Below are 27,734 nucleotides of genomic sequence, written 5' to 3' on the forward strand. Positions count from 1 at the left end.
AAATTGCGCAAGCGCTTCGGGAGGGCTCACCGCTTCATCCGACCCTCCGGTCTTTATTTAGCTCCTCTGAAATGTTCACAGGTTCCCCACAAATTAAAATTGGGTCCGACGCATTTCGGGGCCACAAACTCCCCTTGCTCATGGACTGTGCGCAGTTCAACACCATGTTCTCTTCACGCTGGTCAAACGCGTTTTAGTTTGAACAGCTGGCGTCGTCATATATATATATATTCAAGTTTATAAAACGCTTGGTTACACTAGGCTAGTGTGTCCCCGCGCTATGGTACCAGCAAAAAAAGAAGCATATTTCCAACGCCACCCCTCCCAAGCAAAATAGGGCACCCATTAAACTAATCAGTGGAGTATAAGAAAGTGTTCAGCTTCTTACGGAAGGCTGTCTCCGAGGCCTCCAGCCAAAGCCCCCACCGGAGTTTGTTCCATTGCTGAGCCGCCATGAAACAGAAGGAGCGACAACCCATCCTTGCCCTCCTGACTGCAGGTATGTTGACCTGCCCCAAGGTTATGTAGGTATGTGGGCCCCTTCCGGTGTAGAATCCTGTGGCTCACACAGAGAGCATTTAACAGGATTCGCTCCCTAATTGTAAGCCAATGCAGGGCGACCACAGACTTCCTGGAGGAGGCTCTCTTGGTTAGCATCAGACCATGCGGGCTGCTACGTTTTGGATACGTTGAAACCTCTGTATGCAGTTAGCATTAGCACCCAGGTAAAGTACGTTTCCGTAGTCCAGCCTCGTTACCAAAGCATGGACCATGGTTTTCCTGGCTGTGGTAGGCAGCAGGTCCAAGGTCTTCCGGAGTCCGTGCAAGACTCCAAAACATGTACCTGTCACCCGCCTTGTATGGTGCTCAAACAAAAGCTTGGAGTCGAGCCACACCCCGAGGTTCTTAACCTGATCACTAGGCACAGGGATAGGACCCAGGGTCTGTGGCCACCAAGCTGATGTCCAGACAGAAGGTGCTTTACCAACAACCAGCACTTCCGTTTTGCTCCCGTTCAATTTGAGGCAGTTGTTGGCCATCCATATTTCTAGTTCTTGCAGGCATGTGTTAAAATTAGTGTCTGCCTCCGAATGTGTTAGAGACACCACCAGTTGCGTGTCATCGGCATAGGACACGACTTTGACAACAAACTTTTCAGAAATCTCTGCCACAGGGGTCGCATAGAGATTGAATAGAGTCGGACTGAGGGTGGACCCCTGAGGCACCCCCTGTTTCAGCCTGATGTTCTTAGATAGATAAGGTCCCTGCGCTACCTGAAAATGTGGTCCTGCAGGAAAGATTCCATCCATTCCAAAGCCTTACCACCCACCCCTCCCTTTCTGAGACACTGTAGCAACATATGATGAGCCACAGTGTCAAAGGTGGCACTCAGATCTAATAAAATTAAAGGCCGCCGTCTGTCTATCATCGGCGTACCTTCGAATGATCTCAGTGGAGAGGAGCAGGGCCGATTCTGTCGAATACAATGCTCAAAAGCCGGACTGCGTGGGGTGGAGAAGACTATGTTTGTTGATATGAGCCGTCAACTGGATGTTCACTACCTTCTCTTCAATTTTCGCAAAGTTGGGAAGTACAGAGATAGGACGCAAATTGTCTACCTGGTTCAAGCTGCCATTTGGCTTTTTTTTCAACGGTAAGACCACAGCCTCCTTCCATTTTTTTGGCACAGTGCCTGAACTGAAGGAGAGCTATAACAATTGCATGATGTATGGTTCAAGGCACTTCATACTCCCGCTTAGCACCCTGGGACTTGCAGGATCTCTGGGAGAACCAGACTTAATGCTGCTAGCTATCTTTTTTAAGGTCTCATGGTTAGGGATGATAAAATATCCAGACATTCTCCACCCTTTATGTTACTGGGGGCAGCAACCTCTGCGGGCCCCTCCCTTGCAGAGACCAGGAAGGTGGAATAGATTTTCTCTACCTTCTCAGCAAAAAGTCTGCTACCCGCTTACAGGATTCCACTGAACCTGTGATCGGTGCTGCGATATTGGCCAAGCAGGAGATCTCTTTGTGGACGGTAAACAACTCTTTCACCAAGTTGTCAGCTCTCTCAATTCTCTCCTTATAGTAGGAAGCTCTTGTTTTCCTAATAAGGGTATGATAGCGCTTGAGACTTACTTTGTACTCGTTCATACTCGGAGCCGAGAAATCCCTTCTCCATCCTCTTTCAAGACGTTTACAGGCTGCTTTTGCCGTTCTGAGTACACCTCCAAACCAAGGGGCTGATTTTGCTTGCTTTCTGGATGCCTTTGCGGCCCAGGGTGCACTACTGTTGAGTGCTTCTGTAATGCGCCTATCTAAGGCCTCGCAGGCCGAGTCACTCTCCCGACCGCCCGGGGGCCCGCCCTGTAAAAGGGCCTTGTTAAAACTTTTTTGTGAGAAGCTCGCCCACCTCCTGTGTTTATTCCTAAATTCCACTTTTGCTTGTGCCTTTTGAACCGGCATCCACACCTTAAAAGAGATCACAAAATGATCCTACCAGAGAACCGGAAGCGGTGGCTCTATTTCTAGCGCATCCCAGTTAGCAAAGATTTGGTCAAGTAAATGGCCCAATGATGAGTGGGGAGCTCTGATTTAAGTGTCATCTGTAATGCTGCCAATTCCTGGCAGATCCCTTGCGCCCCAGAGTCGGCGCATCATAAAAATACAGGTTCAGATCTCCTAGCAATAGTAGTTTCTCATACCGTATTGCTGGGTGGATCAGGCACTCAATCAGCCTGGGAGCGAACCGTGTGGAAGGTCCTTGGGGTCTGTAGACCAAAAGGCCCTTCATAAAATAGTTGTTAGATACAGTTATGGTGAAGAACCATGCTTCACTATGCGCAATGTTAATAGACTCGAGGGTGCACTGTATATAATGTTTATAAATTATTGCAACTACCCCTCCTCTCCCCGTGGATGCCATAGCCGTTTGGGAGGGACTCAAAAATGTCAGGGGCAGCATCCTCATTTAACCACGTTTCTGTGAGGAACAGGACATCTATCTGTCCATCTGATAGATGGTCACAAATATCCAATCTGTGCTACCTCATATATCGACAGTTAATCAAGGAGAGGCTCAATCTCTGGCCAAATTCCCTGGGCTCTAACTGCGGGCAAACTGTATAAGAGCAGTGAATACACTTACTGCTGTTACTGTCTACCTTTATACTGTGCCTGCAATCCTCTCCCAATTTGGGGCATAGCGCAAATAGCTGTTGAAAGCTATAAGGCAAATATAGGCCAGAACTGGTAGGGGTTCTGCCCCCTGGTCCCGGTCGGCTGCGGACGGGCGCAGATGGGCTTGCCTTAGGCGCGCTTTTGATGAGCCGGCGGCGCACCCACTGCCCGCGTACGCTGCGCGGTTGCTGGGGCATGAGACCTAAATAGTCATGCTCTGCCTCCAACTAGAGCGCTTACCACGCCGAGGCGGAAGTGCCTAGCTCTCCATGCCCCGCCCTCCGCACAACAGTACTAGCTATTGCATCGGACCTGGCCAGGCAGGAGAAACACTGAGCCAGGCCTCCACTCACCCAGGAAGTAGCACCAGCCCCCCTTGCAATTGCCCAGCTAAAAGAGCCCAGTTTAAAATTCACAATTAATCAAGGCAGAAAAGAGAAAAGATTCTGCTTTGATCAGCCGTCCCGCCAAAACAGATCAGGGGGACACTGCCACCGTCCTCCCTACTGCAGCACGGCCGCAAGATCTGTCGACCTAAATAGTTGCGCTCTGCCTCCAACTAGAGCGCTAACCGCACAGAGGCGGAAGTGCCTGGCTCTCCCTGCCCTGCCCTCCGTGCAACGGTACTAGCTACCGCGTCGGACCGGGGCGGGCAGGAGAAACACTGAGCCCAGGCCTCCACTCACCCAGTAAGTAGCACCAGTCCCCTTGCAATTCCCCAGTTAAAACAGCACAGTTTAAAATTCACAATTAATCAGGGCAGAAAAGAGAAAATATTCAGCTTTGATCAGCCGTACTGCCAAAACGGATCTGGGGGACACTGCCACCGTCCTCCCTACCGCAGCGTGACCACAGGATCTGTCGACCTAAATAGTCGCGCTCTGCTCCAACTCCGTCCATCATCCCCTTTTGTATCACTTTGGTCGCCCTAAGTTGGCAGGGTATGCTCAGACGTGAGTCCCTTGCTCACTTGGCCAGTGGATTTAAGATAGCCTCGCTGATGAGGATTATGAATCCGAAACTGGTCCCAGGATGCTTGTTTCCGGTCCAGGGAAGACATGGCTTGACAGTTCGGGCTGGACTGTTTCCATGAGGCACAGGGTCACACAGATTTGCATATGGCCATGTCTGAACTGGGGTGGCTGAGTGAGCTAAAGAATTGTGATGGATTAAACCCAGATCAGTTGACTGGGGGGTGAGTGTTTGATTTGCTCAAACGCTCCGCCCATCATCCCCTTTTGTATCGCTTTGTTCGCCCTAAATTGGCAGGGTATGCTCAGATGTGAGTCCCTTGCTCACTTGGCCACTGGATTTAAGATAGCCTGGCTGATGAGGATTATGAATCCGAAACCGGTCCCAGGATGCTTGTTTCCGGTCGAGGGAAGACATGGCTTGGCAGTTCGGGCTGGACTGTTCCCATGAGGCACAGGGTCAGACTGATTTGCATATGGCCATGTCTGAACTGGGGTGGCTGAGTGAGCTAAAGAATGGTGATGGATTAAACCCAGATCAGTTGACTGGGGGTGAGTGTTTGATTTGCTCAAACGCTCCATCCATCATCCCCTTTTGTATCGATCTGCTCCAACTAGAGCGCTAAATGCTCCGAGGCGGAAGTGCCTGGCTCTCCCTGCCCTACCGCGTCAGACCTGAGTGGGCATGAGAAACACTGAGCCCAGGCCTCCGCTCACCCAATAAGTAGCACCAGCCCCCAGCTTTGATCAGCCGTATCGCCAAAACGGATCAGGGGGACGCTGCCACAGTCCTCCCTATAAATACATACATTATATATATATATATATATATATATATATATATATTCACTGAAAAAACAGGTTTTAATTACGTTATAGTGAGGAATTAGCATTTAAGCATGCGAGCAAGGGCAACCGCCCGAAACGCGTCATCTGCTAACGCTGCTGTGACCTTCATGGAATAAAGTACCTTTTGCCAGCACTTTTGGGATTCGTTGGTCTCTTCCTTGTGGTAATCTCTGAAAAATGACTGGTGATTCAAGGTTGACCTGTGTTGTTGATATATATATATAAATATATATATTTATATATATATATATATATATTCACTGAAAAAACAGGTTTTAAGCACGTTATAGTGAGGAATTAGCATTTAAAAAATCTTGCATCATCAGTGATGTCATCAGTGATGTAATTTGAGACGTCATCAGTGATGTCATGACTGATGTCATTGACCATGTCATGAGTGATGTAATATGTGTTGTCAGGACAGTGTAAAGAATTTGAGTTCTTATGTGCAGGATTCATTTGATTTTATACGAAAGTTAAACAATGTTCCATGGAATTCAGAATGTATACTAATCACGTTAGATGTTGCCTCTTTGTATACATCGATACGTCACAACGATGGCATTGGAGCAGTTAAATACTATTTAAACCAACGTACTATTAATTTTTCTGCACACAATGCCATGCTAGATTCCATGATCAAAATTTGTTTAGAACAAAATTACTTCCTTTTTAACAATCAAGTGTACCAACAGGTCAGGGGGTAGCCATGGGGGCCTGTTTTTCACCCAGCCTAGCGTGCTTGCACATGGGCTGGTGGGAGGAGCAGGTCCTCATGGGCAAACATCGTACCATCATGGAAAAACATGTTCCTTTATATCTCAGGTACATTGATGACCTTTTTCTGATTTGGCAGGGCACTCTAGAAGAAGCAAGCTCTTTTGTAAATCATTTGAACACAAATGACTTAAATCTAGAATTCACTTCTACTATGAGTACATCTTCAGTTTGTTTTCTAGATTTAGAAGTATATATAGAGTCTGATAAATTGGCAACTAGGCTACATAGGAAGCCAACTGCGGGCAATACTGTCCTTCATGCAGCAAGCCAACATCCCCTTCACTTAATACGCAGTATCCCTTTCGGGGAGATGCTGGGAATTAGGAGAATTTGCAGCTCAGAAATAGAATGTTCAAAAGCTCAGGAGGCCAGCAAAATACGCTTCCTTGCCAGGGGCTACTCGGAGGGGATAATACAGAAGGCAATAGTTCGCTCAAATAACATAACCAGAGCTCAGGCACTTGTTCCAAGAACAACATCAGACATTTCCTGCACCAAATCAGTATCAGAATCCTCAAGAGTCATAGTTACCTACAACAGACAGCACAAGGAAATTCGTAAGATTTTCTCCCGCAATTGGAACCTGGTGACCGGGGATCCGGTCATCGGGGACCTAGTGGGTAAAAAACACGAATTTTCTTTTAGAAAATTTATCTCTATGGCCCACAGATTGGTCGAATATATGTGTGTGTGCATATGTATACATATATATATATATTCACTGAAAAAAACAGGTTTTAAGCACGTTATAGTGAGGAATTAGCATTTAAAAAATCTTGCATCATCAGTGATGTCATCAGTGATGTCATTTGAGATGTCATCAGTGATGTCATGAGTGATGTCATGAGTGATGTCACTGACCATGTCAGGAGTGATGTAATATGTGTTGTCATCAGCAGTGATTTGCGGGCGCGCGAGTTATAGTTAGCTGAACTAACTATAACAGGGGAATTTCAATAGTTTTGTATGAGTGAAATGTCTAGCTAACTAAAACATGTGTGAAACCTATGTTTTTTTCAGTGAATTTCTAAGGTTTTTTAAATGCTAATTCCTAACTGTAACGTGCCTAAAACCTATGGTTTTTTCAGTGAATGTCATAGGTTTTGTAAATCCCAATTTTTAAATGTATTAATTGTATATTTTTTTATACTGATTTACAACATTTTAGCAATTTTTTTTAAAAATTGCATTACATATTTTTTATGTAAAAAAATGAAAAAAATTATAAAAATGATTTTGTAAAATATTTTTTTCAATATATTAAAATTAATTTCAATACATTTTTTGGGGCATTTTTGTGTGTGGTAAACGTAGAGTACACATACCGTCCTTGCACCCTTCTGCGCATCTCTAATCGTACTGTATGCGTACCAGGGCATACGTTACAAATACGTTTTGACGTTACGCGTCGCATCAGCGCTTCCACGTGACGTCATGTACATTTGTACGGTGCACGGTACGCGTACCCCGTAATTTTTTTTTAATGTTTAAAAAGATATATGTATGTATTTAATGTAAATATTAAGGCAAGACATTATCTGAGGTAATCATGAAAATAGTATTTATTTAGTTTTAATAAGCGTATATTACTTTTGAAAGCAATTACGTGAATTGCGGGTTATGTCGTACGTACGCGCATCATAATACCAGCCTACGCGTACCCCATGTGACTTCAAAACAACAGATTTGATTGGTTCATATAACTTGCGGCCGCAGGGCCATGACGGAACCGCTCCGTCATCAGCACAGCGCCACCGCAGCTGATGACGGAGCGGTTCCGTCATCAGCACGGATAGGGTTAAATTACTCTTCTTTGACCTTCACTGAAGTAAGATCTTTTTGCGAAGGAGCTCTTTCTTCAATACATCTTCATTATGGCTGCACAGCAAGGTGAAGATATGTCAGAACACTCTTCTGAAGAAGAATTTGTTCAAGAAGATCTTGCCCCCAAAAGGAAAGAGGCATTAATTTAGATTTTTTTTCCTTTCCGGGTGGTGGAAAAAAAAGTAAACGCTGCAAACGTTACCTGCAAGGTATGTTCAACAGTGCTGTCTCGAGGGAATCCTAACAAACACCACTCCTTTGGAACTGCCAGCAAGGTGAAGTACGTGAAAACTCTACATCCACGGAACTATGCTCATGCTGCATGCAGCAGACTTCGAGAGGAGACTCCAGCAGCTCAACAGAGCACATCTGCAGGACCATCAAGTCCTCATCCGAACATCCGTGCAGATTTTGCAGACTTCATTATTTTATGCAAATTTTGCAAAGAAACTCTATGCTATGGAGAACAATCCATAAATTTAATTTGCAGGTGCAAGCAAGACCCCCGTTGCTCCCACCGTTAATTTTATTTTTGTTTATTTGTTCCAGTTCCAGGCTGTTTTGTTTGTGCAGTTCCTTTTTTTTTTTTTTTTAAACAAACAAAAAAAAATTGAAAAAAAAAGGTTCTTTTAAGAACTAACTTCACTGGTCAAAAAAAGAGCTATATTAGTATGATAGTGTGTAAAAGTTTTTTGGAATGAATGTGTAGTGCATAATTGAATGAAAGAACACATTGGTAGTGTATGGGGAATGTGAAAGGGCAGAACTATAAGGAGGTGCTACAGCATAACTCCATAAGGTGTTTACTTGCAGTATACTGTAGTACTTCCGAAGCACATGAATTTAACACATGTACATAAATATGTTACAAGTCTATACTTCCCTATGCACTGTTGGTGAAACTGCCTGGGTGAATTTATAAGTGTTTGTGTTTTAATGCAGTGAATGGATTAGTATAAACTGATGAATGGGTCACTATAACAGTGCAAAAGCAGTGACAGAGTGCTTGGCGAAAGTGTAAGGATGCAGACTGGGGAATTGAAGGTGTGAAAGACAAGTGAACAGGTGGATAGAAGACTGTATGCATAGTGCATAGGGGTTTGAAGCAGTCCTTGTCCTAAGGCCTACTTTGCTGCATGAATACATGGGTACTGAATGAATGATTACAGTTCTGCAACCACAGTGGCTAACTGTGCATTAGCACATGCTACTGAATAGGCCAATACAACAGTGCAACAGCAGTGACAGAGTGTTTTGTGGAAGTGTAAGGATACAGAGTAGAGAATTGAAGATGTGAAAGACAAGACAAGTGTGAAGGTGGATAGAAGACTGCATGTGTAGTGTATAGGGGTTTGAAGCAGTCCATGTTCTAAGGCTTACTTTGCTGCATGAGTACTTGGGTACTGACTGAATGATTACAGTTTTGCAAGGACAGTGCCTGACTGAATTTATAAATGCTTGAGTTTTAGCGCAGTGAATGGATTAGTACATACTGCTGAATGGATCACTACAACAGTGCAAGGGCAGTGATACAGTGTTTGGTGGAAGTCTGAAAATAGAGACTGGGGAATTGAAGGTGTAAACGACAAGTGTGCAGGTAAATAGAAGACTGTATGCATAGTGCATAGGGGTTTGAAGCAGTCCATGTCCTAAGTTCTACTTCTGTGCATGAGTACTGACTGAATAAATAGAATACTGTAAAGAGAGTGTCAGAGTGAATCTATAAGTGCTTGAGTTTTATCACAGAGGATGGATAAGTACATACTGCTAAATGGGTGACTGCAACAGTGCAAGGGCAGTGACAGAGTGTTTCATGGAAGTGTAAGGATACAGACTGGGAAATTGAAGGTGTGAAACGAAAGTGTGTAGATGGTTGCAGAACTGCATACATACTGCGTAGGCGTTTGAAGCAGTGCATGTACTAAAGCCTAGCTCAGTGTTCTACCTTGCTACACCAACTGCATTCACACACATCTTCAGATTTAATATTTCCGATGTGTCTCGTTGTATAAGTGTTATGTGCAAACATACACAACAACACATATAAAATGCCCCTTCAATGCATAGTGGTGTGTATGATGATCTATTTACATAGAGAATAAAACGTATACAGAGTATGTTTTTCTGTCATTGCAAATATAAAACACAATCTTGTGCTATAACTCTGTTACAAAAACTAATATATTGTTGCCACAGCATGATTTTAAATTTAGATTTAAATTAAAAGTAATTAATTAAGTAACATTTAAAGTCTAATGATCTTAAGCTACATTTTAATTCCACATAAAAAAAGATACACAGCATCTCTTTATATAGTCCAGAATTTATTATTATTAAAAAGTTAAATTATTCTTCAGACATCTCATATTTTAGCACAGCTTCTAAAAGGAGTTTATCTGGTACTTCTTCCAGATCATACTACTGGTTTGCCATTTCAGAGTTTATAGCTTCCAGTAACTTTACGTCATCCAGTGCTTCCAAAAAATCAGCATCATTGCTTTCATTTTCGAATTCACAGGTGACATCTGCCGTACTGATGTCCTCTGAATCAATCTCGCTGTCTGTCATAGATTGATTTTGTACTTCAATTTAACTTTTGCTAATTTTAAATGTCTCTTCTATAATATTCCCCTCTTTATCCATAACAAATCTGTTATGTTCTAGGTCCTAGCATAAACACATAAACACATCACTTTTTTTGGTACATAATACAAAAGTAGGTTTACTAACTATTTTAGCCCAAAAAAGAATGTTATGTAAATACAGTTGTCTAATAACATTCCCAAAGTAGAGTTTTAGTAGTTCATAAGCTTATATAAATATAATTGCTTATAAAGATATCCTGTTCTTAAATTTTCGTAGAATTAAAAACCAGTCACTCCTTATGACTATGGAAAATGACTCAGGATCCTATACTAAAATGCAGTAATAAAAATGTAGAATATGTCTATTCACCTTACCCCTTCCCAACTAGTAAATTTGTTTTAGTAAAATGCAAGGGATACTGTTGCTTGTTTAGAATAACACTGTGAATCTGTGTGCATTTAGGTACCATTCTGACACGAGTTTTTGAATATTTCATATGTTTTTCATACACATCAATCCTTAAAGACCTATCCAGTACTCAACTTTTAGGAACATTAGAAACTAGTCTTTGCTTATATATGTCCAAAATACTACACCTAAAGAACGCCCCTTCAACACAAACTATTGTGTATGATGAGGACATATTTACATAGAGAAGAAAAGCTACACACAGTAACTTATCCTGTCCTTGTAAATATGAAAGAGTATTTGAAAACACACTCTGTGAAGTATTTTATGTTGAGCATTTTGGTCTCATTTAATCCTGAAAGTCCATGGTCTCTACTAGCCAACCATGTCGTTCTATTCAATACCATACAGGTGCGTTGCAGTGAGCTGTTCTGAAGCCATGTCCCATTTTATACATCTCTGTAATAAACCTCTCTGGCACTTTTTGAATATATCTATTGAAATAGTGGGTCCCCAGGGACAGTCAGTATGTATATTAACTTTATCATATATCTTTAAAAGATACAAACCATCTTTGCACACATATAAACTCTTGTTTCTTCAGCTCCGTAGAAGCACAGCCCGTTGACCATTTTTTATAGTTACTTATACTTACCTTAAAAGTAATAAATAATAAAAAAAACTATATATTATAAAATTAGCATCTGTGGAAGACAAGAAAAAATACAGTTACAACATATATTTTACAACACAGAATAATTTGTAAAACATCTCATTTGCCTTTTTTGCTGTTCTCAGAATATACCGAATTTCACTAGAAATAGTGATTTCAATTGTACTCATCACATTACAGCGGGCAAGAAAATAGACAATCAATAAGATGATCTAAAAAAACATTCAACATTCTCAATAACAATCTAAAAATAGAAATGAAACATGTTAAATGTTTTTTCTAAGAGCAATTTCTTACCTAAATATGAAACAACTCAAACAATGATAAAATAACAAAACATTATTATTAATTTTCACAAACACTGTAAATAATGTTGTTTAGAGATATATGCTGACAAAATATACAACAAAAAGTTCTTAATTGTTTTAGATACTTTTCCTCAAGGCCAAATAGTATTTGTGAAATTCTTTGTTTTGAACTTGTCCAATAGTAATCCCTGAAAGGCCAAATTTTGTTCCTAAAACGTTGGCTTTAAGAATATTAGGTAAGAATTTGGTAATTCTTTAGCCAAACATTGTTTAAAAACTAATTGAGCATCATTGCAATGTGTTCAACCTTTAACACATTTTAAATAAGCAGTATAATGTCCAGATGTTGTAGAAGGACCATCATGAAAAATAATTGCTACAGCTACAAAAGTTCTTCCTGATATTGATACTTGAGTGGCAACAACATTTTTTATTAAAGTTTCCTATTTTCTTCCATCAGCTGTAAAACGTTGCAACATTAAAATTACATACTGTCCATATCTTTGTATAAATAATCTTGATGACATTTCTGATTTTAATTGGCTACACTCTATGTTTCGAGTTGCTCCTCTGACTAGGTTGTTAAAAAACATTGATTCACAATCTGGTAAAGTCATAAATCTTTCAGTGTCTATGTTGGTGCTACATGTAAACAAACAATTTTCACAGTCATGTTGCCATTTGTAAGAAAGGCCAAAAAGATTTTCAATTTCTATACCTTCATCTTCCAATACAACAAGGAAATACATAAGAAATTCCTGACAATCTTGCTGAATATTCTGCGTAAATTGACTACAACCAGAACATATGTCTAATACATTTCGAATATCAGAAACACTTTGTATTTTACTTTTATCACTACTACATTTCTCATAAACAGAATACAACAACAAACAAAATCTTTTTTCCCAATTGTCAACATTTTGCTGTTGGAAAATTTCAAGAAAAAAAACAACATTAACAACTACATTAGCATAGCAGATGACACCTGAACTATTTTCAAACTGATAACCAACAATTTCTTTAACAGTGTACTTTTTCTTTTTTCTTGCAATCACAACTTTATCTTGTTTTTTTTCTTTCTCTATACCTTCACTACAGATATTCTCATATACTGGATATTGACCTAAATTGGGAGCATATTCTCTTCTTTACCTATTATACTCTTTCACACAATTTGCAGCTGCACTAATCTATCTCTCATCAAAATCAATCAAGTACAATCCAGACAAAGCTCTGACCCGAGACAAAGCAACATATGCCATACCCTCCTTAAACACGGTACTTCCAATATTCAGCAAAGCACTATCTGCACTTAAACCTTGAGATTTATGAATGGTCACCGCATACGCCAAACAGGAAATTGTTTTCCATGACCATATACATCTTTTACAAGCAAAAACCTTGCTGAACAACGAATAAATTGTTGTACTTCAATTTGATCAAATTTGATTTTCAAAAATTCAATACCATCTCTATTTAGATAATTAACGAAATCAACAACTTTACCCATTGCTCCATTTACTAAACCTTTTTCCACATTCAAATTAAGTCATAAAATTACCCGACAGTTTATACATGCATATAGATTCTTTTCTAAACCAGCAGTTTTAGATATCAATTTCTCGAAAGAATCCAATTTTCTCTTCAACTTTTCTATCAAAATAATTGTGATTCCTTCATGCTCTATTTTATCAATAGCTTCCAATTTCATATTTTCTTCATTTTCCAACTTTGACATTTCTTCATTGAATATAGAACATCCACGCAGTGTTGGCATTAAGCAGATTACAGATTTGTTTTCTGTAAATTCTCATATATATTTTCTCAGGAATTATATTTTCATTTGGAAACAAATTGGAAAGTAATCGTCTCTGTAAAGCTTGTTTGCCCTGTTCAGTCACTTTTCCAATTCTTATATCTTGAAGAAAAGTTCCATAATCAGCATTGTTTGCCTGTCGCATATTTGTAATAAGTTCCTTATGTTCAAAATATGACCAAATGTTAACATTTCCAATGCTACCCAAAGACTTTCTGGTATCTTCATGCGCAAGTGTTTTAAATACTGGTTGTCCTTTGACAGGAGTAAGTTGTTGTAGATCTCCAAAAACTATGACATGTTTTCCTCCAAACAACACATCATAGTCTGTTTTAAGAATTTGCTGCATTCGTAAATGCACCAAAGCAAGCATTTAGTTACTCATTAGAATGGCGGTGAGTCCACATCCTCCGGGCCGGTGGAAACCACCGCCGGCCTGGAGGATGCGGATTCACCGCCGTGGCCACATCATCATCATCATCAAATCACTTTATTCGATTAATTAAAATCAGAAAAGTACACAGATAAATCACATTCAATATATACCATAAAAAACAATCAGATGGTAATAGAGAATCCATATGATAGTAAATAACTTGTTTCATATATGTACAGATAAAAAGGGCTACAATAAAATTCATGGTTCAGTTATACTCCGATCTCTTAATTTCTTACATCTTATGGCTGCATCAAGATAACTAGCAATATTAAAAATGTTCCATGTGTTATTTAGCAATTGCAAATACATTAAGGCAGGTTTAACCTGATGCAAACCCAAACCTCTAAAAAGTGGGCTAATAAACCTTTTCCTGAACGATGAATAATGTTTGCAAAAGAACATAAAGTGCACAGTATCTTGGAGTGAATAATTATCACAGTCACCAAATGCTGCCTTTTCAGGTACTGACCATCCCTGATATGAACCCAGTAAAAAATGTATCTGATTGAACCGAAATTTAGTTAGCAACCAGCGATGGTAGGGCTTTGTTACCACTTTTAAATACGGTTCATTAGAAGGGGCAGTGACTAATAAGAAGTGGGATCTCACCGTGGGCTTTAGTAGTTCCTCCGACTCCCGCACCTGGAGCATTAAGGACCAAAATTTTTTTTTTAACCCACGATATGACACCTTTAACAATGTTTTCAGGGAAATCATAGATTTCAGGCCGCCCTAGTTTCACAAACATTCTTTTTACATATGACAGCCACTTTATTTGGTCTCCTCGATCTAAACTAATACAATCTTTTAAAATACGGTGGTTTAGTGTTAGCTCTGGGTTAAGCCAAGTTTTGATCCAGCAAATAAGAGGGGCCAAACCAATCAGATGACCAACAAACCCCATCCCCAGCTCCTGATGGACAGCAAATGTCGGCGTAGACTGAGGGATAGATCAGAGACACCGAAACAGTTTGTTTTCAGTCCTTTGCACATCATCCATCGGGATGTAACCCCATATTGCGGCACCATAAAGTGTCAGTGCAAGACATTTGGCTTTATAAATTGCCAGCAATGCATCAAATGGTCTCTCACCCGAGGCGGTGTGTCAAATTTAACAGGGCTGATCCTGCTCGTACCAGAGCATTCTTTTTCGCTAACCTCTGAGGGATTCAGCTACAGCTGTTGTCAGACAGGACACCCAGATATGTAAAAACTCATACTCCTTGGACCTCTACCCCTCTGCAATAAAATGTTTTTGGTTTACTCCTTCGGGGGCCCATGGCCATAACATGTGACTTGGCCACATAAAACACCCACCGCCAGATTAGGATGGCGGTGGGATTGCGGTGGGACCAGCGGCGGATGGCAGGTCCGGCCACCGCTGATCTGCGGGTTTTGGAGGGCTATTTGGTGGCGGTGTCTGCAAGACACCATCAGCCAAATTAGGAGGCATGTGTAGACATGCTTTTCCGTGGCGGTTTTTCCGCCGTGGAAAAGCATGTGGACCTTTGCTTCTGGGGTGCCCTTGCGGGCCCCCAGGGTGAAAGGGGGGGTGGGGTGGACATGGGGGTACCTATGGTACCCCCTGCATTTGCATGCACTTGCATTTGCATGCGCGAAGCGGCAGGCACCGCGCCGTGCCTGCTGCTTTGTGCATGCACATGCAATGCATGCATTTTTAACATTGCGGCGGGCGCCACTTGAAGCAGCACCCGCCGCAATGTTAAGGATACAGGATGTGACCGCCAGGGTGGCGGTCACATCCTAATTTGCATGGAGGGACCGCCGCTGCCCATGCGGACGGTCCCTCTACCTTGGGGGTGGCGGACGGACGCAGGTCCGTCCGCCATCCTAATGACCCCCTAAGTTTGAGACCAGGCTTACCTCATCAATAATCAGAAGTTTCATTTTCTTAAGCACTCTTAAAACTTCACAACAAGCTTCTCCAGATAGCTTCTGATATTTCAATTTATTTTCATGCTCCACAGGCAGCATAAGTAAACAATGCAATGTAATTCCTTTAATGTTGTGTGCTTCCAACCCAGTTGGAGCAGTTACAACACAAGACAAATGAGACTCCGTTGTTTTCTGTAGGTAACTGGTGATTACTTTAATTAAGAAACTTTTTCCTGTTCCAGTTTGTCCACTCAAATACATTCGGATTGGTTGAAACGTTGTACATGTGCACTCTTTCTTTTCATGAAGTAACCCATGGTCAATCTGTTCTTTCACTTATTGATATATTTCTTTCTGTTCAAGATTTAGTTGCTCCTCCAAGTTTTCTAAGTCCATAATATCTTCTTGAGCTTGATACATTGCTGTTTCCACTTCATCCATGGTAATTGCTGTTTCATTTTGAACAATTGGTTCTCCTAGTGGATCCTGACACAACAGAGCAGACGTTTGACTATCTTGAGAACTGTCTCTAGCAATCTCAGCTGCAATTGTAGCTTCGAGCTCAATTTCGTCGTTCAACATTTTCACATAATTAGCAAAAACAGGACATTCTATAGTATCTTTATTTGCATTGAAACAATCTTCGTAGCTCTGAAAATCTCCAAGTAATTCCAATTCTGAATGCCACGGCTTGAAGAGTTGCAAAAGAGCTAAATAGTAAAATCCCCTTTTGTCAGGAGTATTGCAACTAGGTTTTCGGAGATTAATCAAATGCCCTTTTCTTTGTTTCACCAAACATCCTTCAGAACCAATTACAGCATATAATCCATTATTGATATTTTCTGTAATATTCCGTTTAAAAGTATAGTTGTGCAGCACTTCATAGAGACAAATGTCAGCACTTCATAGAGACAAATGTTCTCAAGATGATGACTTCTATTTGGATAATATGTGTCCAACATATTTGTTTTCACAATATCTGTACTTTCTGGCTCTTTTTCAGCGAAATATTCAAATTCCTGTACAGATTTAAGTACTTGATTTCGTGTTGCAGCAAGACCTAGACTCACCCAAATAATTCTTCTAGATTTGGAGTATAGACTTCCAGATGATAAGCGATCTGAGCATTCATACGCTCAGAATTCTCGATGAGATAACATCTTCAAACTGTCAAGGTATGCCGCATAGCTGACATAAAACTGTTTACTCTTCCTTTGGATATTACAGGACGTGGAAAACCAAAATTACATTTGGTATAAAACTTTTCCTTTGACTTGTACTTTCGACAACAGTATTTCCCACAACGATGCTTTGGAATCAGAAGACTTGTTGCCTTAAGTTCTTTTCTTCTGTGCTTTTGGGTATAGCACATGTAGCATATTCTTCAATAAAAGACAACACAGTATCATCCAAATCTATTCCGAATATGGGGGAGTCTTTGATAAATATTAACATATTTATGTGAGGTGCACTACTTGCTTGATACTCCTTTCTCTGAAAGAAATCCACAACCTCACTAAGAGGAGGATTTTTTTTATTTTTGAGAAAAAAACATCATAGCTTCAAATCTATGATTGAAATATCTGCATATATTAACTGGATCCAAAGAGCACAATTCTCCAGGTGTCTTGTATTCAATATTTACTATATTTGGATTTGCCTCTCGAAGAAATTGAAGTAAATCATCCCAAGCATATTCAGCACAACTTAGAGTAAGGAACCATGTAGGAGTTCCTAAGTTCCTTAGCATACATTTAAGTTCTCTATGACAACGGTACCAGTACTCATTAGTACCACGCTGACATGCCATGATATTAATCAGTTAAGATTCCAAAATATTATCTTTCTGGTGAACTTTATCCATAAATTCCTTTGCCGAAACATTTTGCAGATGGAGAAGTGTGGCTCAATGGTTAGAGCAGCAGACCCTGATGCAGAGGTCAAGCCCAGGACCAGGGTTCAATTCCCCGCCTTGGCGGGTCTTGGGCTCAAAAATCCACGGACCTGATAATTCTCGCCTTGGTGCCTATTCCAATCATGAAGTCCCACTCTGCAACTCTGGGCAATAGCTTGCTTAATCTCCACAACGGCCCCCACTACGCTAAGGATGCCTGGCCTTCACCCTGGGGGTGCCCAGGAGTGGACGCCTCACAGGGAAAGCCAGGACGGGTTCTACAGCGGTATTCGTACAAGTGCCTTGAGACCCTTGCGGGTGAGTAGTGCGCTATACAAGTATCAATTTACAATTTACATGTACACCTGTTTTCAATATATGGTTGACTGCATAAGAAAGTCCAGACAAGTCACTATCAATCAAAAGATGAAACAAATATGGAATACATTGTCGAAATCTTGGGTCTTCTGCATACAATCTTGATGTCCGGTATTCAGATGCAGGAATCTGCACAGGTCGTTCATCATATTGTCCTCCTTTTCCTGTTGGAAACAACTGAGGGAAACAACGAGCTCCCAAGCTTTCTTCCCATACACTCATGGGACTTCCCTTTGCTTCTTTTATTTGGAATAGCTCAATAGTATTCCCCACCACTTCTTTGGAATGAAGTGTATGAACACAGAAATGTTCATAGATTTCTTCAGTTCTGGACATATCCACTTTTTCAATTTGACCAGTTGACGAGTCAGTATCTTCTTCTACAGTTATTTATTTTTCTTCCACATACACATTTTTATAGTACTGATTATTTTTTACCAGATACAACGCTGCCTTTTTCACTTTCCTAACATCCACTAATTCTTGCCAGATTTTCTTACTCTTGGTAGGAACGCCATTAACTAGAATAACTAGAGGTTCATCTAGAGGTGCATTAGAGGTTCACCAACTCCTGAGGCGGTAGCCGGGAGTACGCTCGTTTTAATGAAAATTACTGCAAACTGTAACTATCTGTTTTAATTTGTGTGCACTTCGCCCTGAGCACTTACCCACCTTCTCTGGCAACAGGAATCCCTGCGCAGCCAATGTTAACGCTGCCCCGGGGCTGACATCTCTTGCTGCCATTATTTTCGAAACCCAGAGGCCACGCCCACGGCCTTGAGGCCACGCCCCCTTCTGACCCTCTACTTAAGGCGCGCTGCTGTGCTCAAGCCCGCATTAGAGGTTCACCAACTCCTGAGGCGGAATCCGGGAGTACGCTCTTTTTAATGATTACTGCAAACTGTAACTATCTGTTTTAATTTGTGTGCACTTCACCCTGAGCACTTACCCACCTTCTCTGGCATCAGGAATCCCTGCACAGCGATGTTAATGCTGCCGCAGGGCTGACATCTCTTGCCGCCATTATTTTTGAAACCCACAGGCCACGCCCACGCCCACGGCCGTGAGGCCACGCCTCCCCTCACTAGAAAACCATGTGCCTCCCCCAAACGCGCCAGGCCAGGCCCAGGGGCCAGTCATGCCGGCGATCTCATCACATACTCGGCCGACTCCCTTAGAGAACTGCAACTCCCTCACCTCTCACCCTCTTCCACCACCATCAGACGCATTACCACAGCTGGCCTTGCGTGCTCCGACCTACGCCCCCCCTAGCCAAAGCATTCACCCCGCTAAACCGGTCAGCAGGGACACTTCCATCCGTGTACTGTATCTGAACACCCGTTCCCTGGTAAAACACCAAGCCGACATCTATATCCTCCTGTCTAATGAGAAGCCAGACATACTTCTGCTCACAGAAACCTGGCTGACTACAGACTCTCTCCCTGACATTCTGGCAGCCCTCCCCCAGACTACTACATCCTCCATGCCGATCGTCCTGGAAATCGCCCTGGGGGTGGGGTGGCAGCCATAATAGCAAAACACCTCAACTTTATTTCCACATCTTCCCTCACTCTCCCGGAAGTAGACAACTTAATCATCAGCCTAAAACCTGATGCAGGAGCTCTAACACTCCTTCTACTATACCGGCCCCCACACTCTATGCCATCCTTCGCTGTCACTTTGACCGAACAGCTGTCCGACCTACTCACATCGCACTCCAGACTAGCTCTCTTCGGCGACCTCAATTACTGGTTCAACGAGGTCAACGCCGGGCCCCACGCCACAGAACTCTTTGAAGCCCTCAACAGCCTTAATATGACACAACAAATCTCCATGCCCACCCACATCAAGGGCCAAATCCTGGACAAGATCTGGAGCCAGAACTTAACACTTTCCCAGCCATCTATCTCCCCTTGTGTCTGGTCAGGCCACCACTTAGTCGAAACCACCTTCACTGTCATGGGTAGAACCCCCGCCCCTCTGATGGCTGGCGACCTCTCACGCAAATGGAGCTCTAACAACCCCCAAGGTTTCCACACGACCTTAGCCGACACCCGGCCAGCCATCGATCCGCTAACCAATATTGACACAATGGAAAGCGACATTGGCACCTGGCTAAAATCGGCCAGCGACCAATTTGCTACCCTTACCAAATCCCTCCCAACCAAACACCACAACTCCCGTAGATGGTTCTCTGACGACCTCAAGAAACATAAACTAAAGGTGCGCCAGATGGAACGGACATGGAGACACAATTACTCCGAGCCTGACAGACTACAATACACTATAGAATACAAAAATGCAATTTCCTCGGCTAAATCAGAACATTTTTCCAACAGAATCTCGTCCGCGGACAATAAATCAAAGGAGGTCTCAAAATCATGAACGAACTCACCTCAGACGACTGAAATCTCCCTGGTCAGACTCCCACCCAAGAGACCTGCGATGCTCTCAATCTTTTCTTTGTGGAGAAAATCAATAAAATCAAGGACTCCATCCCCCCTCCTTCCGACATTCCCCCTAGACACTCCTTTGAACAACTCATCGACACTTACCCACCCTCAACCCCAACTCCCTAGCTGAACTCGCGACCCGAGTAAAATCAGGCTCTCCAAATGACTGTTGCCCCCCCTCGATCCTACAGAACGTCTGTCTCAATTTACCCGACTGCATTTTACGTCTGCTAAATGGCTCTCTCAGCACTGGTATTGTCCCCAGCACCTTCAAAGAGGCCATCTTAGTGCCTCTCCTGAAGAAACCTGGTGCGGACCCGGCGGACCCCTCTAACTACCGTCCCATATCGCTCTTGCCATATTTTTCCAAACTAATGGAGGCCCACGTCACCCGGTGTCTCTCCAACTTCATCGAGACCTCCTGCCACCTGGAGTCTAACCAGGCCGGCTTTAGGCCAGCCCACTCCACTGAGGCCATCATTTTAGCAGTCCTTGACACGCTGAGGAGGAACGCTGATACAGGGACCCCCCAGGCCCTCGTACTCCTGGATCTGTGGGCCGCGTTCGACGCGGTTGACCATACCATCCTTCTTCACTGTGTCGAACCGGCTGGCATCCAGGGTCCTGCCATCAAATGGACTCAGTCCTTTTTGACTGGCAGAACACAAGCCGTCCGCTTGGGCCCCTACACAGCGCCCAAAATTCTCACGACCTGTGGAGTCCCTCAGGGTTCCTCCCTGTCTCCCCTACTATTCAACCTCTACCTTAGGCCCCTGATCCATTCACTTCAAAACTGGGACATCACAGTATACAACTACGCGGACTATTTGCAGATCATCTTTCCACTCAACTCCTCGAACGCTGTGGACAATTTCCACTCTGCCATGATATACATTCAGGAGTGGATGAACTGCAATCAACTAAAATTAAATCCCGGGAAAACTGAGCTCCTTCTCCCCGGTTCCAGCTCCTCCCACTGGGGCTCGCATCTCTGGCCTAACAAACTAGGCCCCTCCCCCCGATCCCTGCGAAATCGGCACCGTGATCTCATCATGTACGTTCCTGCTTTGAAAAATCTACTACCACCAGCCGCTCTGGTCCAGGTCATCATCTCCCTGGTACTATCCCACCTGGACTTCTCCAATTCTCTGTATTACGGACTCCCAAAATCACTACTTCATCACCTTCAGGTCGTACAGAACCAAGCAGCTCATCTCATCTACAAAACTCCCAAATGGCAATCGGCCAAACCCCTGCTATACAAACTGCACTGGCTACCTATAGAACAGAGGGCGGCTTTCAAGTTGGGATGCCTCACATTCAAATCCCTCCACTGTACCAGCCCCGAAACCAAAACCAACAATTTCGGTGGCCGTCGGTTTGCTCTCCTGGCCCCCAAACTTTGGAACTCTCTCCCCCTGACCATCAAATCCAGTAGTTCCCTCCTTCATTTCAGGAAACTGCTCAAAACCTTCCTTTTTCCCCCTTCCAGCTAACCTCCGCTTCCTCCGACCTCAGCCCCACCTCTGTCTCACAGCGCCAGGAAACCCACGGTGTCAGTGCGCTTTACAAATCCCACTTAACATAACATAACATAACATCTTCTATACCAATTGTTTCAATATTTTTCTTTAAATCTAGAGGCAAATATACAACTCTTCCCTTTAATCCTCTCTGTAAATCTGAAGGAGGCAATTTCCCTGTCTTAGGCTCCATACGAACAATAGCCTGAAATAGATGCACACAATGAATAAGAATAGACTCATAGGAATTTAAATCTATCATTTCAGAAGGAATATTTACCAACTCAAGATTATTATGCACAGCTTTAGCAGGCATTTTGTTCTCGTCTAATTTGTTATAACAATATTTACAAATACATTGATCAAATCCAAATCAAAACAATTCTCTACCAACAAATAAGTTGCAAATTCCTTCCACTCATTATTATTTTCTCTTTCACTTTGTAAATATAGATCAACAGTCCTAGTCTGATTTTTATAATGAGTTAGTCGATAACAAATACAAGAATAATTTGGCCTTTCACCTGAAATCACCCTAAACTTTATAATTTCTTGCTGAAAATTTGTTGTACTAGAATGTTGTACATTCTCTTCCACATTTCCTTCTATTAATGTAGCAGTTTCTGCACTGTCTTCCTCAGGACCAAAGTAACTAAACTCAATTTCTTCACAAACCTTCATTACATCTGATAATGATCCACTCAAAAGATTACTGTTCAACTTTTTTAACATTACTTCTGGACTTTTTGCATAATACAATTTTCTGACTAATTTCCTCATTTGAGTATGATGTACTGCTAACATCCTGAAATGGTGAAAAACACTTTGACATACTTTTCTAGAAAGACAAGCTAGAAAATGACCTTGCAAACCAGTATTTTCTCTTACTCTGCAAGGGTCTAGTCCTTGCAACATCTTAATCTTTTGTTTAACACTTTAATTAGTATAGATACATAAGAAATTGCATAAAAAAGCAATAGATTCCTGTTGTCACTACAAATACCTCTGCAATTCCAAGTGTACACTGGAGCTTTAGGACGTCTCCCTAAAATGTCTTCAGGTCACACCTCTTCTGCATTTCTGGGAACAATTTCCTCTTTCTCAATAGGACAACCATTTCTAACCTCATAAGTTCGACCACTAGTGTCAACTGCATGCAATAACTCATTACTCTGAAAATAACTCTCTTCATTACAAAAAAAGGCTCAGACCTTGAACTGTGTTTACATTCACCCAGAAAAACATCAGAAAAAATAGTTCTGTTAATTAGTCTTCTCCACTTAATTTTTGCCTTCATTAAAAGGATTGGTTTCTCTAGTGATGGAAAATTCTATTGATTATTAAAATAAATAATTTCTTTTTTAATTCAAAAGCCTTCTGAACAATACTTTCAATATGTTTCTTCTTCTTATAAAATGCTGATTTTCTTTAACATTTCTCCATATCCTTTAATAAGTTTAAGACAATTCTATTGTAAAACATTCTCTTTCTAATTTCCTGAAATTGTTTCTTCCTCCTTTTACAACACACTGTTTCTTTGGAACATGATTTCCCATCATTTATCTTTTTTCTCTTGTTTTTATTTTTAGTTTCAGACACATTATTTTTATTTTTCACACTCTCCACACTATTCCTAGTGTTTGACAGAATTTTTTTTTTAAATCCTTTGTTGTCTTACCAGGAGTTTTTTTCTTTTTCACCACACATTGTTGTTCAGGTAAATCTTGTGGATGACTTCTCTTGAAATGATGAGCTTTTTTTATGCTCTCTCCTCTTTTCACTTTTTGAAGGCATGATGAATTTCTTTTAGTGTTGATGAATGGAATCTGTTATAAAAATATATATAATGTTTTAAAAATAAATCTATAAAATATACTATTGTATTACTAAACAAATACAATCTACAATGACTAAGTATAAAAAATAAGTGTGTAACTGATAAAAGAGGTGCATACATACTGCATAGGTGTTTGAAGAACTACATCTGCAAGAAGAGTACCTAAATGAATTTATAAGTGGTTGGATTTTGGAGTAGTAAATAGATTAGTACATGGTGCTGAATGCATCACTAGAACAGTACAAAGGGAGACACAGAGTATTTGCTGCAACATCATGGATACTAACTGGGGAATTGAAGGTGTGAAATACAAGTGTGCACATGGATAGAAGACTGCATGCATAGAGCATTGGGGTTTGACGCAGTCCTTGTCCTAATGCCTACTTCGCTACATGAGTACTTGGGTACTGAGTGAATGATTACAGTACTGTAAGGAGAGTGTCTGAGTAAATCCATAAGTGCTTCAGTTTTAGTGAACTGAATGATTAGTACATACTCCTGAATGGGTCACTACAACAGTGCAACAGCATTGACAGAGTATTTGGTGGAACTGTAAGGATACGGACTAGGGAATTGAAGATGTGAAAGACAACTGTGCAGGTAGATAGAAGACTGAATGTATAGTGCATCGGGGTGTGAAACAGTCAATGTCCTAAGTTCTACTTCGCTGCATGAGTACTTGGGTACTTACTGTTCTGCAAAGACAGTGCCTCACTGAACTTATAAGTGCTTGAGTTTTAGCACAGTGAATGGATTAGCACATACTACTGAATGGGTCACTATAATAGTGCAACAGCAGTGACAGAGTGTTTGATAGGAAGGTTAAGGATACAGAGTTGAGAATTGAAGATGTGAAAGACAAGTTTGCACGTGGATAAAAGACTACATGCCTACAGCATACAGGTTTGAAGCAGTCATTGTCCTAAGGTTTACTTCACTACATGAGTACTTGGATACTGAGTGAATGATTACAGTACTGTAAGGAGAGTGAATCTATAAGTGTTTGAGTTTTAGCGCACTGAATGATTAGTACATACCGCTGAATCGGTCATTACAACAGTGCAACGGCAATGACAGAGTGTTTGGTCCAAGTGTAAGGATACAGAGTGGAGAATTGAAGATGTGAAAGACAAGTGTGCAGGTGGATAGAAGACTGCATTTGTAGTGTATAGGGGTTTGAAGCATTCCATGTTCTAAGGCTTACTTTGCTGCACGAGTACTTGGGTGCTGACTGAATGATTACAGTTTTGCAAGGACAGTGCCTGGCTGAATTTATAAGTGCTTGAATTTTAGCGCAGTGAATCGATAAGCACATTGTGCTGAATAGGTTACTACAACATTGCGACAGCAGTGACAGAGTGTTTGGTGCAAGTGTAAGGATACAGAGTGGAGAATTGAAGATGTGAAAGAAAAGTGTGCAGGTAGATAGAAGACTGCATGTACAGTGCATAGGGGTTTGAAGCAGTCCATATCCTAAGGCCTACTTCGCTGCATGAGTACTTGGGTACTGACTGAATGATTAGAGTACTGTAAGGAGAGTGTCTAGAGAATATGTAAGTGCTTCAGTTTTAGTGCAGTAAATAGATTAGTACATACCTCTGAATGAGTCACTACAACAGTGCAAGGGCAATGACAGAGTACTTGGTGCAACTGTAAAGATACAGATTGGGGAATTGAACATGTGAAAGACAAGCATGCAGGTAGGTAGAAGACTACCTATATAGTGTATAAGGGTTGGAAGCAGTTCATGTTCTAAGGCCTACTTCGCTCTATCAGTTCTTTGGTACTGACTGAATGATTACAGTTCTGCAAAGACAGTGCCTCACTGAACTTATAAGTGCTTGAGTTTTAGCACAGTGATTGGATTAGCACATACTACTGAATGGGTCACTACAATAGTGCAACAGCAGTGACAGAGTGTTTGGTGGAAGTGTAAGGATACAGAGTTGAGAATTGAAGATGTGAAAGACAAACGTGCACATGGAAAAAAGACTACATTCATACAGCATGCAGGTTTGAAGTAGTCCGTGTCCTAAGGCCTACTTCACTACATGAGTATTTGGATACTGAGTGAATTATTACAGTACTGTAAGGAGAGTGTCTGAGTGAATCTATAAGTGTTTGAGATTTAGGGCACTGAATGATCAGTACATAACGCTGAATGGGTCACTACAACAGTGCAAGGGCAATGACAGAGTGTTTTCTGGAAGAGGCAGTTGTTGAGGTATTCGGGCCCATGTCATGGAGCGCTTTGCGTGCATGGGTGAGGAGTCTGAATGTTATCCTCTTGTCGACGGGGAGCCAGTGCAGGATTCTCAAGTGGGCAGATATGTGGCTGTGGCGAGGGATGTCGAGGATTAGTCGTGCAGAGGCGTTTTGTATGCGTTGTAGTAGTTTCCAAAGTTTGGCAGTGGTCCCTGCGTATAGGGCGTTTCCGTAGTCCAGTCGGCTGGGGACGAGGGCCTGCGTGACCGTCCTTCTGGTTTCGGTGGGGATCCACCTGAAGATCTTTCGGAGCATGGGCAGGGTATTGAAACATGATGACGAGACGGTGTTGACTTGTTTGGTCATCGTGAGGGAGGAGTCCAGGATGAATCCCAGGTTGCATGTGTATTTGAGCTTATATAGCGCACAGCTACCCGCAGTGGGTTTCCCGGCGCTTGCTTAGGGAACCTGTCCTGGTATTCCCCTGTGAGATAACCCCGGCAGGGTATCCACAAGGTGAAAGTCAGGCATCCCGCCGCGAGGGGCCGTTGTGGAGATTAAGCAAGCTATTGCCCAGAGTCGCAGAGTGTGAACCCGTGAGTCGAGAAGGCACCGGAGCGAGAATTATCGAGTCTGTGGAATTTTTGAACCCAAGACCCACCGAGGCGGGGAATTGAACCCTGGTCCAGGGCCGATCTCAACTTCCGGGTCTGTCGCCTCTAACCCCTGAGCCACACTTCTCCACACTCAACTGCATGTGTGGTCCGATGGTGTCGGCGCGGAGCCCATTGCTGAGGGCCAACAGGTGTCGTCCCAGGCGGATGGGGATTGTCCGAGGATGAGGACCTCCGTCTTCTCTGAGTTCAGCTTCAGGCGGCTGAGCTTCATCTATTCTGCGACGTCTTTCATTCCTTCCTGTTATTCCTGTAGGTTGGTTTTGGCGGTGGCTGGGTCTTTGGTGAGGGAAAGTATCAGTTGGGTGTCGTCGTCGTAGGATATGATGTTGATGTTGTGTTTGCGTGCGATGGCGGTGAGGGGGCTCATGTAGATATTGAAGAGGGTTGGGCTGAACGAGGAACCTTGAGGTACGCCGCAGATGATCTTGGTGGCTTCTGAGCGGAAGGGAGGGAGACGGACTCTCTGGGTTCTGTCGGAGAGGAACGAGGTGATCCAGTCCATGGCCTTTCCTTGGATCCCAGTGTTGAAGTGGCGGGTTATTAGGGTGCGATTGCATACTGTATTGAAGGCTGCTGAGAGGTCCAGGAGGATGAGGGCGGTTGTTTCTCCGTTGTCCATCAGGGTCCTGATGTCATTGATGGCTGCGATGAGAGCAGTCTCGGTGCTGTGGTTGGCTCGAATTCTGGACTGGGATGGGTCGAGTGAGTTGTTTGTCTCGAGGAAAGCAGTCAGCTGTTTATTGACGGTCTTCTCGATGACTTTCGCCGGGAAGGGGAGAAATTAGATGGGGCAGAAGTTCTTGAGGTCTTTGGGGTCCGCTGTGGGTTTTTTCAGCAGGGCGTTGATTTCTACGTGCTTCCAGCTCTCAGGGAAGGCGACTGACTCGAACGAGCTGCTTAAGACGTTCCAGAGATGGGGTGCGATGATGGTGTCGGCTTTGTTGAAGATATGATGGGGGCAAGGGTCCGAGGGGGAGCCGGAGTGGATGGAGTTCATGACGTTGGTGGTGTCTTCAGTGCTGATGGGGGTC

This window comes from Lissotriton vulgaris, chromosome 9 (assembly GCF_964263255.1).
Source record: "Lissotriton vulgaris chromosome 9, aLisVul1.2, whole genome shotgun sequence".
NCBI lineage: Eukaryota > Metazoa > Chordata > Amphibia > Caudata > Salamandridae > Lissotriton > Lissotriton vulgaris.